The 12,196-nt window shown below is 41.4% G+C and overlaps 1 pseudogene; it reads right to left on the reverse strand.

Annotated features, from left to right (window-relative positions):
• Positions 1 to 8,540, reverse strand: part of LOC102479489 (RNA transcription, translation and transport factor protein-like) — a 97,326-nt pseudogene extending 88,786 nt beyond the window's left edge.
• Between the last annotated feature and the right edge of the window lie 3,656 nt (positions 8,541 to 12,196).

Here is a 12,196-nt window from a genome sequence, read left to right on the forward strand (position 1 = left end):
GAGGGGAGGGGAAGGGAAACAGGGGAAGGGAAGGGAAGGGAAGGGAAGGGAAGGGAAGGGAAGGGAAGGGAAACAGAAAAGAAAAATAGGAAACAGAAACAATACTACATGTTTTTTGTACTAAACTAAGACTATCTGTAGCCCTGAATCAAAATGGTAAAGATTAATAGGAGAATTATAAATTACTTAGCTGAGAGAAGAAAGGTTAAATCCAGTACCAAAATGTAGATTACAGGGAGTGGAGGGGAGCTTTGGCTTTGAGCAGCAAACCCCAAAAAAACTCTAGAATTCAAGGCATTGAAAAGAAAAGACCATCTGAAATTCTCTATAAGCAAGTGAATGTGACAAGTCCAGTCCCCACTACATACTGAGAAACTATCCCTTTCCAAACCCCATCACAGCAGACACAAGTTTTCTCTCTAGCAATGAGCTCCAGAAGATGGTACAGGTGGACGTTCTGCACAGTAAATAGATGATGCCTCAGGTCCTTCCCTTTCCTGAAGGTAGCAGCGAAGGAACGGAAGTAACAAAATGTCCAAGCATTTTGCTTTGCTTGTGCAAGCAAATATACTGATAAGATTTTTATGAAGTTGTTAGAAGGTATGGGAAGACGTCATCATGTGACCTTAGAAAACTAAATAGATGAAGAAGTGAACTCCCTATAGTAATACCATCTTCATAACATAGAAAAAAGTTGTACAACAGGAAAGATATCCACAGCATAGTTTTGTGGGGAAATACAAGCATAGTCATAATGATGAAAAGACTGACTATTAACATTTGAACACAAACTGAGGACTGGATAGAGAAGTCAACACATAAAATATAAACTAACAAATCAAAAGATTGAAATACAGGGTTAATATTAAAAGATACATACATATATATATATATACACAAGTTTAAAAGTGCTGCTTCTGGAGATCAGGATAGGGTAGAGATGGAAAACAAGTACCTACTATCTTCTGTAATAAGCCACTTAATACTTTAAAAAAAAATGCTTAAGTTTATTTCTTCCATATGAGAGAGAAAGAAAGAAAGAAAGTCACCCTAGACAGGGTCTTCTTCACGCTGTGATTGTCCCCCAAATTCTGCTGCTTGTTAGGATCACGTAGAAACTTGGCATGCTCACGCAAACCTGGGACAAAAGCCTGGAGCTTTCCCATATGGCCTCCAGCATTACACAGCAGTACCTCTACTGCTGTGCCATGATGGTTGGGCACATTTTTTACTTTTTAAACTACTTGTAGAAAATATTTAGACACAATTTTTTCAAGAGATTTTTGCTACAGGGCATGTGCACTCACCAGAGAGACAGAGACAGGAAGCAAGAAATTGCCCCTTCCAGGGTGATGGTCATGTGACAATCCCTTCTCCTCTCAGGATCTCGGGCACGCAAGCACACACACACACACAACCGGCACTGAGTTTTAAGCCACCAGGTCCAGGACTCGAACCATGGTCAACTACATTGGAGTCCAGCGACATAATCATTATACCATCTGCTGGTCCCACTTACATACAATTTTAAATTAACTTTTTCGATTCATCAGAATTAGTTGGAATCATCATAACAGCATGAGACACTAATGAATTTTTTATGGAACAGCAATTATAAATTGTTAGAACAGAAGTGTAAATTGTTAGAATCCTAACTGTATCCCAGAGTTCTGAGTTTTTATATCTGTGACATTGTTATAATAAAAGCTCTTTGAGGGACCAGCAGTTAGTGTAATGGCTATGTCTTTGGACTCCCATGTAGTCGACCGCGGTTCAAGTCCTGGACCTGGTGGCTTAAACTCACGCCAGGCGTGTGTGCGTGCGTGCCCAAGATCCCAAGAGGAGAATGGGGGAGAAGGGATTGCAGTGTGGCCATCCTCCCGGGGGGTGATTTATTGCATTCTGTCACTTAACAATAGGGTTTTAATTTAAATTATTCCATAAAAGTTGTCAGTGAAACTAAAAATGTAATATTTTATTTATAAACTAAAACAGTTATAAACTAAAAGCACCTCTAGTAAGTTATATATATAAATGTAAATGTTAAATATACACTGTTATCCTAAGTACCAGCAAATGATACTCATAAAAATAAATTCATGTTCAAAAACAAAATCACTGATAAGGAAATGAAAACATATAATGAATAATAAAAACGTTAATAAGAAACTGATATTATTTAATATGTTTAAATGCTACGGTTTTTAAAAGCTAAGGGTTTCAGCTTTAAATTGCATATAAATTTTTACACAACTATTCCAGCTTCTGAAAAAAGTTTTTTATTCACCCCTCCCCCCAAGAGAAGTTTTTCAAAAAAATTTTAAGAGAGATTTTTCTATAGGACATGTATCCTCACCAGAGACACAGAGAGAAAGGGAGAGAAAGTGAGAAATCATCCCTTAGGGGGCTGGCCACACTGCAATGCCTCCTCCTCCATTCTCTTCTTAGGATTTTGGGCATGCACACACATGGGCCTAGCGTAAGGCCTAGTTGTCAGGTCCAAGACTCAAACTGCAATCAGCCATGTGGGAGTCGAGTGCCTTAACTTCTACAGCACCTGCTGACCTGAGAAAAAGCTTTTTTATGACTGTAACAGTCTGGGGAGTAGGAAAGAAATAATAATAAATAATGAACAAACCAAATAGTTTCCTTCTTGCAATGATACTGTCTCTAATTTACTTTTCCAGAAAATATTTTAAACTTTTTTTTTTTGCAAAAGCTATATTTCTTATTGGTAGCAACCTATAGTTTTGTTTCAAAAAATGCATGTACAGTTTATTCCATCTTTGTTTTTTATCAAATTTAGAGGTCTATATTATTATGTTCATATTCCACTAGATTGAAACACCTTCAACAAGAATGAGAAACATCCTTGCAACAGAAGCACGCAGAATCACAGCACAGTTGCTTATTGTACCTGATGCAGAACAGATCTGTCTAGATGGACGGACTGTGCAACAGACTGCATTTTCATTTCAGTTGAAAAAAAATGAGTAATTATTTTTAATCGTGAGACGTAATTGATGAGGGTTTCAGTTTTTTACAATAATAAAGAACTGTGTTAGGTCAAATAAAATGTGATTGTTGGACACTTAAAAATAGTACAGTATCTCAGAATACTGAAAAATAGTAATGCAATCCTTAATAGAGTTCTGTACACTGCCTTTCAGTTTATAAAAACAATATATTTGAGCCATTTGCCGTCATCCATTTCCAAACTAATAAATATCAGTTTACATCAGATACTAATACTCAACATAATCATAAGTATTCTCAGAAGAAATATACAGATTGAAGGGAAAGAAATAGCTATAGTCATTGTCTGATCATAATTACTTTGGGAAAGCAGTAATTCAAAGTTCTTGTAACCGAAGTAGGAGTGTGGAGAGGCGGTTTTCCTAGTGATTGCTTAATATTAATTTGCCACATGTTACTAAAAACCTTCACCCACGAGTTCTAAGAGATGATTTCCTGGAAATCACCAAGCACAGTCATCCCCGGTATCCACAGGGCATTGGTTCCCAGACCTCCCATAGATAACAGAACCCACACATCTGAAGTTTCTTATATAAATGGGATGTATTTGTACATAACCTATACACACGCTCCTGTATAGTGTCATCTCTAGATTATTTACAATGCCTGATACAACATAAATGGTATGTAAAGCATCACCACACTATATTATTTAGAGAATAATGACAAGGAAATAAAGTCTACATGTATTCAGCATAGACGCAACCCATTTTTTTTCTGAATTATTTTCCACTCTGGGACATGAGACCCACAGAGGCAGAGGGCTGACTGTATGTGTTGAAGCTACATAGCAGAAAGAGATTATCAAAAAAAAAAAAAAAACCCAGTGACTGGGGCCAGCCAGTGGTATGGTGGCTAAAGTGGCTGGATTCCACATGGCCAACTGCAGTTTAAGCCCTGCACCTGGCTGCTTGAAAAATATGCTGGGCATATGTGTCCAGAATCCCAAGAGGAGAAATGGAGAAGGAATTATGGTGTGACTATCCCTTATTAGTCTGTGCTCTCTCACTTTCCCTCACTCTTTCTGTCTCTCTCTAGAGAGCGTGCACTCTCTAGCAAATTTAAATAAGAAGAAAATAAAAAAAAACAGTGATAGTTTTTAGTCTTTCCTCTTAGTCTAAGCTCTCTGTTCCTCGATTTTCCATGTGTTAAGCAGTAGGAAACTTGTCAGCTTATTGTCTACCATTATGTCACACTAAATAATAAAATACATGAAATCCCTTGAGAGCTCCTATACAAGTAATCTGCCTGAACAACTCTCTACTAGAGCTCAGGAGTCACTGTAAAAGTCTGCCCTTCAAACTACCCATGTTAATGCAAGATCATACAAAGTCCATCGTTAGACATCTGCTTTTAGAGGATGCACCGTCCTCTGCACTCAATACTCTTTCCATCTACCGAAGCACCTTGGAAGGAATGCATATTTACTCACTGCTGCCTTCGTGTGACTTGTGGTTCAGATAATGGCAGGGCAGGCAGCGTGAGAGCACTGAGTATGAGTGCAGAGCCACACTCAGTGAGAGAAACAATGCAAAAGGTGGGGTGAAGAGGTCAAAGAACACCTCTGCCGGGACCAGCAGACGGAGCTGGGCTCCCACGTAGTCGACTGTGGTTTGAGTCCACACCCAGTGGCTTAAAACTCATGCCAGGTATGTGTATGTGCACGCACAAAATCTCAAAAGGAGAATGAAGGAGAAGGGATCATGGCATGGCCATGCCCCTGGGGGGATTTCTTGCTTTCTGTCTCTCTGTCTCTCTTGCAAGGGCACATACCCTATAGCAAAAGTCTCTCTTAAAAGAGCTTTCATTTCTTTCCCTGAGTCCAGCTCTTTCTCTTTCTTGGTTCGACACTGCCTTTACATTCAACCATGACCTTACTTATGCTGGGTTAATCACCACTCTACATTTGGGAAAGTCACCTTGGAACTCTAAAACTGACGATGCAGGGACCAGCAGTTGGCGTAATGGCTATATTGCTGGACTCCCATGTAGTGGACCACAGTTTGAGTCCTGGACCTGGTGGCTTAAACTCATGCCAGGCACGTGTGCGTGCGTGCCAAGGATCCCAAGAGGAAAATGGAGGAGAAGGGATTGTGGCATGGCCATCCCCCCTGGAAGGTGATTTCTCACTTTCTGTCTCTCTGTCTTTCTGGCAAGATTTAGCCCTAAAAAAAAAAAAAAAAAAAAAAAAAAAAAAAACCTCTCAAAAAAAAAAAAAAAAAAACGCTGACTAAGAAAGGAAAGGGCTACATAATGAATGAATGTGGGGAGAATGAATTAATGGCTTGGTACCTCCTACTTGACACTTGGTAGGTTAAAAATGTTTCTTGGAGGGCCAGCAGGTGTTGGAGTGGTTAAGGCACTGGACTTCCACATGGTCAATTGAGGTTCAAGTCCTGGACCCAGTGGCTTGAAACTCATGCCAGGCACATATGCTTACATGCCCAAAATCCAGAAAGGAGAATGGGGGGAGAAGGGATTGCAGTGTGGTCATCCCCCTTGGTAGGGGGTGATTTTTCACTTCCTCTATCTCCATCTTTCTCTGTCTCCCTAGTGAGTGTATGTGCCCTATAACAAAAATCTCTCTCTCAAAAAAAAAAAAAAAAAAAAAAAAAGAAGCTTCTTGGCACAGCCCATAGCATGCTGGCTAAGCTGGCTGAATCCCACATGGTTGACTGCATGGTTGAGTCCTAGACCCTGAAGCTTGAGAAGCATGCCAGGCACATATGCATATGTGCCCAAATTCCCTGAAGGAGGGAGAAACGGAGAAGGGAATTCAGTGTGGACATTCTCCATGGGGTGGAGAGGTGCTTTCTTCTTCCCCTGTCTCCCTCCGGTGAGCATATATGCCCTCTGCCAATTTTTTTAAATGCTTTTCATGGATGTGTTCAAAATTCCAGTCTGTCTTAGTGCTTTCTGTTTTGTACATTTAGGCTTTGGCACATGATAGCCATGGACTTCTACTTGAGGAGCACAGAAAGTGGGGAGTATTTCCTTTTAACTCTCTCCAGATTAAATACTTAGGACAGCCTAATTAATGGTAGACACACCCCACAAACAGCACTTCTGTGTCCGGGTCTTAAAGATGAGAATTGGTCCTCATTTCCATAAGGTCTAGAAGAGTAGCAGAAAATGACAAATATCATTAATTTTTGAAAATATTTCCCAATCAACACATCGAAGGGGGACACCCCTTCGGTGGTGCATTGTATGAGGCACTATGCACAAATGGCTCCGGAGAGGATCAGTGTGCTGTTCACTACAGATGAACAGTCAGCTCATTTGAGTTGGAAATGCTCTAACAAAACTCAGTAAGGTAGGTTTGGTCCTGGTCTATTTCATTCCAAGTCATTGTGTGATTCCAATTCTAGAAATAACCATCAGAGCACTTGACTAGACTCTTCCTAAGAAAATATATAAATAAGGATGGGAGAAAGAGACCCTGGCAAGTGTCAGGAAAGCCTTTAACCAGGGGTTGGTGAGAAAGTACTCAGAGGAAGACGACGTTGACACATGGAGAGGAAAGGAGCCTGCCCATTCCTGGCCTATTATTAGAAGGCTGGGAAGTATGAGAAACAGATGACAAAATGACTCTGGCAACCTCACCCTGGGGAAACTCCCTCCACAAGCAGTGGTTCTCAAGGGTCTTATAAAGACTATCAGGCAGTGGGGAGGCAGGGAAAACAGAGATCACCCATTTGGTCATGTGAGTGGGAAAGGAAAGGACCCTCAAATGATGTAGCATGCTCTTGCCGAGAGCCAGTTCACATTCAGAGTAAAGAAATTATCCATCTATCAACTCCCAAGAAGAAGAAAAAAAAAAAAAAGGATGAGAGAAATATGAACATAAACACATAAAGCACTAGGCAAGTGTTCAGTTATCCATGGGTAGTCCAGTTTCTTCACTGTAAGTCAAGAGAGCCTCGAGAGACACCAAGGAGTTGGTAGAAGGAAGAAGACAAAATTGACCCAGGTTCCCTCACAGAGGAAAGGAGTCAGAATATCAGGAAGATGACCTGGCGCTCCCTCTATCAGATGTGGGGCAGATCGCCTCATGTAAACCACCTGAGAGCCTCTGGTCACCAGACCAAGCAACATGTATCAGTCACACAGTTGAGCTCTACTTAATGAGGACAACCCCGTTTCCCCCCTGCTGCAGTTCTGCTTTCTCTTGTCCTTAAAAAAAAAAAAAAATCAGGTTTATTACTTTAAGAATAATCAAAGCAAAATGAAAACTGGGTGGTCAGGAGTCATTTAAACGCCTCGCTCCTAGTTCTCAACTGGTGTCTTTTTGACAGCTTCCAAAGCTGCCCCCAAATGTTGTGTTTCCTCAGCATCCCTCCTTCCAGACCCGCGCTCTGAATTTACACACCAGGCAGAAGTGTTTCTTTGCCTGGGGATTCTCAGGGTGCCAGGCTCAGCCAAATGGGAACAGCTTTCCTTCTAGACCACAGTCTTGCGGCCCACCATGGAGACTGAAATAAAGCGACTGTACTCAGCCTCCCAACCTCACCCAAGGCCCTCTAATAACATCTGCTTTACAGCCGGCATGCCATGCCGGCAACCTGCTCTCTTCCTGGCGCTCTCGTGCTCCCCGAGAGGATGTTCTACTATGCGGCAGGTCTGGTGGAAAGTTGACGGTCTCCAAGCCAAGAGCAAAAGCAGCCAGCACTGGATAAATGACTTGAAGTGCTTTCTCAAAGGACCCTTTCCAGGTACAGGAGCGCTTCTTAACCAGATTTGGACTGTACTGGCAGACAGCCTTGTTCGGGAGCACATTAAAAAATCAAAATACAGACACCGTTTGGAAAGCATAGAAAGCTCGACTCTTCAACTTCTTATGTATTAAAACATTGTTACATAAAAATGACCACAGAGCTCCAAATTCATACTTTCCTACCTTGTGAGACCAATTGCCACCAAGAATAAACCTGTGAAAATGTAAGGCCGACTGTGGAGCCTCAAGAGGCCTGGGGGGTAAGGCTGGAACCACATTCCAAGCCTTGGGGGCAAGATCAATGCCCTGGCCTCTGAAAGCAGCCCAGGCTGAGGCAAAGTAGGTGAACTAGGGTTCTCATCTCACCACACGAGTCTGGGGGCAAACGCCAGCCTCACCCAGGGTGGAACCGATAGTCTCTTCCGAGGCCCCCTTTCATCTACCTCATAAAGCCCCAGACAACTTGGCACAGCTCACAGCTTTTAATGAAGCGTGGGCTACTGGCTGGAGCCAAAGGGGCATTACAGGCTCAGAATGAGGCTCTTTCATACCCTCTGAGACGGTGATATAGAAGGCCAGGCTTCTGGAATAACTTTCTGCGAAGGAGCTCCATATCTGTCACGTAACTCATTTCATTTTTCCTCATCGAAACGTCATGACATGCAGAATAGACCATTTCCAGCTTAGTGTTGAAGCGTATCTGCAGTAGAACCTTGAATAACTCAGATAAGCAGCCATGGCTGGAGTTAGAATCCACATCTCCCAAGTACTGATAACAGGAGGACATTCATGAGAAGCTTACAACAGGCCAGGAACCACTAAGCTTTACAAGCATTGTCTCATTCAGTCATGACAGTATCCCTATGAGAAACCTATCATTTCTTTCTTCACACATGAGGAACCCAAAGTACAGAGAATTCAGGTCATAAGGTCAGTCTGTTCTATCTCTTGGCAAATATAACGTCTTTCACAGTCACCCAAGTTTCAGTGAACGAAGTGATATGACTGATTAAACACTTGGAAGTGTTTTGGGCTCAAGTGAACCTTGTTTGAATCCTGACTGTTTCTTAGAAACCTCAGTTTTCTAAGTTTCCAACCAGGATTTGACTCCCAGCCTCGCCAGCATGAAAAACACACCAGTCACACGTGTGTGTGTCCTGGGTCCCGACAGGATGGAGAATTAGAAAAGGACTGTGGCATGAGCAGACCACATTAGGGGATTCTCTCTTTGTTCTGAACACCTACATACCCTCTTGCACATGCACACACACACGCACACACACACACGCACAAATATATATATAGAGAGAGAGACTTTGGTAGTTAGGAGTGGAATACCATAACGAAAACCTAAAATGTGAGAATAGTTTTGGAACTGAGCACTGGTTGAAAACCAGAAACACTGTAATCATTTTGGAGAGAGCATTAGTGAAATACTAAAGTCCATGGACTATACCAGTTAAATAATTATGAACTTTCTACTTTTGCATGTAAAGGCAACTGAGGAAAATCTTACTGAAAATTGGAGGGAAAAATCCTTGTGTAGTGAAAGAAAGTTCAGCAACATTGTCACTGGTAGTTGTGTGGGAAGAAAATTCACCTAATGAGGATAGTTCCAGGCAGTGGTTAAGTATTACTTGGTTTCGTCTTACTATTTATAGGTTATAGGACAATTATACAAAAGACTGTTTAACTGAGCAAATGAGAAAACACTAAAAGCATTAAACACAAAGGTTTTGAAAATTCTTACCCTTTTCAGATGACCACTGATGATACATTTTAGAAAGGACTTTCAAGGGGACCAGCAGTTGGCGTAATGGCTATGTTGCTGGACTCTCATGTAGCCAACCACAGCTCAAGTCCCGGACCTGGTGGCTTAAACTCACACCGGGCGCATGTGCGTGTGTGCCCAAGATCCCAAGAGGAGAATGGAGGAGAAGAGATTGCGGCATGGCCATCCCCCCTGGGGGGTGATTTCTCGCTTTCTGTCTCTCTGTCTCTCTGTCTTTCTGGCGAGCCATGTGCCCTATAGCAAAAATCTCTAGAAAAGAAAAAAAAAAGGACTTTCAAGCAAAATTCAAATCTAAAGAATCCAGAAAGACACAGCACCTTAGGCTAAAAGTCCTCTAAACATCTGAAGGATTTGGTTCACAGATTCATTTTATTAAATAACAGGATTTTTTTAGAAGTTTAAGGACATTGCCCTTTAGCACACACTTATAGAAAAAAAAAATCAAAACAAAAAACAAATCTCTTCATTTGAAGACATTTATGCATTTTTCCCTAATGGAGTAACCTGAAGGGAATTCACAGAAAATTCTTAAAGTTCTTAAAGAATCATATCATTATGAACATAAACACCCCTAACATTGACTGAAAGATACAGAGAACAAGATGATAATCAACCACCGGGCCCCCAAAATTATAAATAACCAACAGGTTGAGAAAAACACTCAGCTGCAAATAACATGCTAATATTCAAGAAAAAAGAAGGATGATTCAGTGGGCAGAAGTAGGGGTCCAGAAGGCAGAGCCAAGAGTAATTCAGAATCACTCTTAGTCATGAGTGTAACTGAGATCCAATCAAGAAACTTCCAAGTTTGCCTAGTTGGATTTCAGAACTGCCAGGGATTCCTGTGTATCTCCCACTCTCCCCATTGGGGGCAGGAATATATACAGCAGTTATTCCATGCCTATCTAATATCATTAATGTTAAATGGGGGGTAGGGAATGAGGAGGTTCTGTCTTTGTAGCCCACAGGTTTAGATAAAAGGAATGGTACTCAAGGAAGTATACAAAGGAATTTACACCAGATGAGCCTCATCTGTACCCACATCTGATGAGAATGACAATATTCTAGACTGAGTTGATGCTATAATGAGATGAGAGTTCATGAAAGGTTGAGTGTATTTGGCATGTGAAAAGGAAGTGAACGATTAGGACCTAAAGGCTGGACTAAGGCAGCCAGCCTCCAAGATGGCTCCCTGTGATGACACCCTTGCACAGGCCTCTCCTACACAGTAGCAGCATTGATCTATGTGGCCAAGGATATGATGGAAGTGCAGAACTCTAATACCACTTCTAAGATTAGGTTATAAAAGACACTGTGGGGGCCAGCAGGTGGTGTGGTGGTTGAGGGCGCTGGACTCCCTACAGTTCAAGTCCCGGACCTGGCGGCTTCCTTTCTCACTTTTTTTCTCTCTCTCTGTCTCTCTCTGGTCAAATGAAAATAAATATATAAATACATAAATAAATTTAATTTAAAAAATACACTGTGACTTCTGTCTTGTTCTCTTTTTCAGGTCAGTCATTCTGGAGGATGCCAACTGTCATATCATGAACAGCCTATGAAGAGGCCCACAAGGTGAAAAATTGAAGTCTCCAGCCAATAGCCACATGAATAAGCTTCAGAAGTGGATTCTCCAGCTCAGTCCAGTTTTCAGACAACGGAGGTCCCAGCCAACATCTTGAAACCACTAAGAGACGGAGCCAAAATTACCCTAGATCACTGACCCTCAGAAAACATATGGATAATAAATATTATCCCTGTAACATTTTACTAGAATTTGTTATATTACAATAGGTAACACACACAGATAGATAATACAGAGAAACACCATTAAAGTATTGCATGAATGTGGTTAAAAGCAACAAATATCTGTGTGATTAAAAGTATCTATTTGCCGTTCCCCTTATCCATGGCTTCACTTGTCATGGTTTCATTTACCTATGGTCAACCACAATCCAAAAATATTCATGGAAAATTGCAGAAATAAACAATTCATAGTTTGGGTTTTTTTTAAAGTTTATTTTATTCATGACGGAGAACACATGTATATGAGAGAGAAACTAGGAAAAAGAGACAGGCAACATTGATAGGGTCTCATTATGCGCAGTCCCCTCCCCAAGCCCTCTAGCCTTGTCAGGATCTTGGGAGCACGTGTACGTAGTGTGTTTGCAGGACTTTTAAAAAGCTTAAGGACATTGTCCCTCAGTAGATACTTATATTAAAAAAATAACAACGGTGGCTCCCAAGATCCTGTTTCAGGTAGACTTGAGATCCGAACCCATAGTCAACCAGGTGGCTTCCAGCACTACAGTTCAGTGTGCTACCACCTGCACCACTGAGGCTGGGGCTAATTCCTAAATTTCAAATTGCATACTGTTCTGAGTAGAGTAATGAAATCTCAAGCCATCCCACTGTGTCTCACCCAGGATGTAATTCTCTCTTTGTCCAGTCTATCCACACTGGATACATTACCTGCCTGTTAGTCGCTTAGCAGCCACCTCATTATCAGATCGTATCAGCCCATCGCAGTGCGTATGTTCAAGTAGTCCTTATTTTACTTAACAGTGACGCTAGTACAAGACTACTGATGCCGGCATTTCAGCTATGCTAAAGAAAAGCTGTAATGTGTTTCCTTTAGGTTGTCACAATTGTTC

The sequence above is a fragment of the Tupaia chinensis genome, unplaced genomic scaffold (genome assembly GCF_000334495.1).
Source record: "Tupaia chinensis unplaced genomic scaffold, TupChi_1.0 Scaffold000028_1, whole genome shotgun sequence".
In the NCBI taxonomy this organism is placed as follows: domain Eukaryota; kingdom Metazoa; phylum Chordata; class Mammalia; order Scandentia; family Tupaiidae; genus Tupaia; species Tupaia belangeri.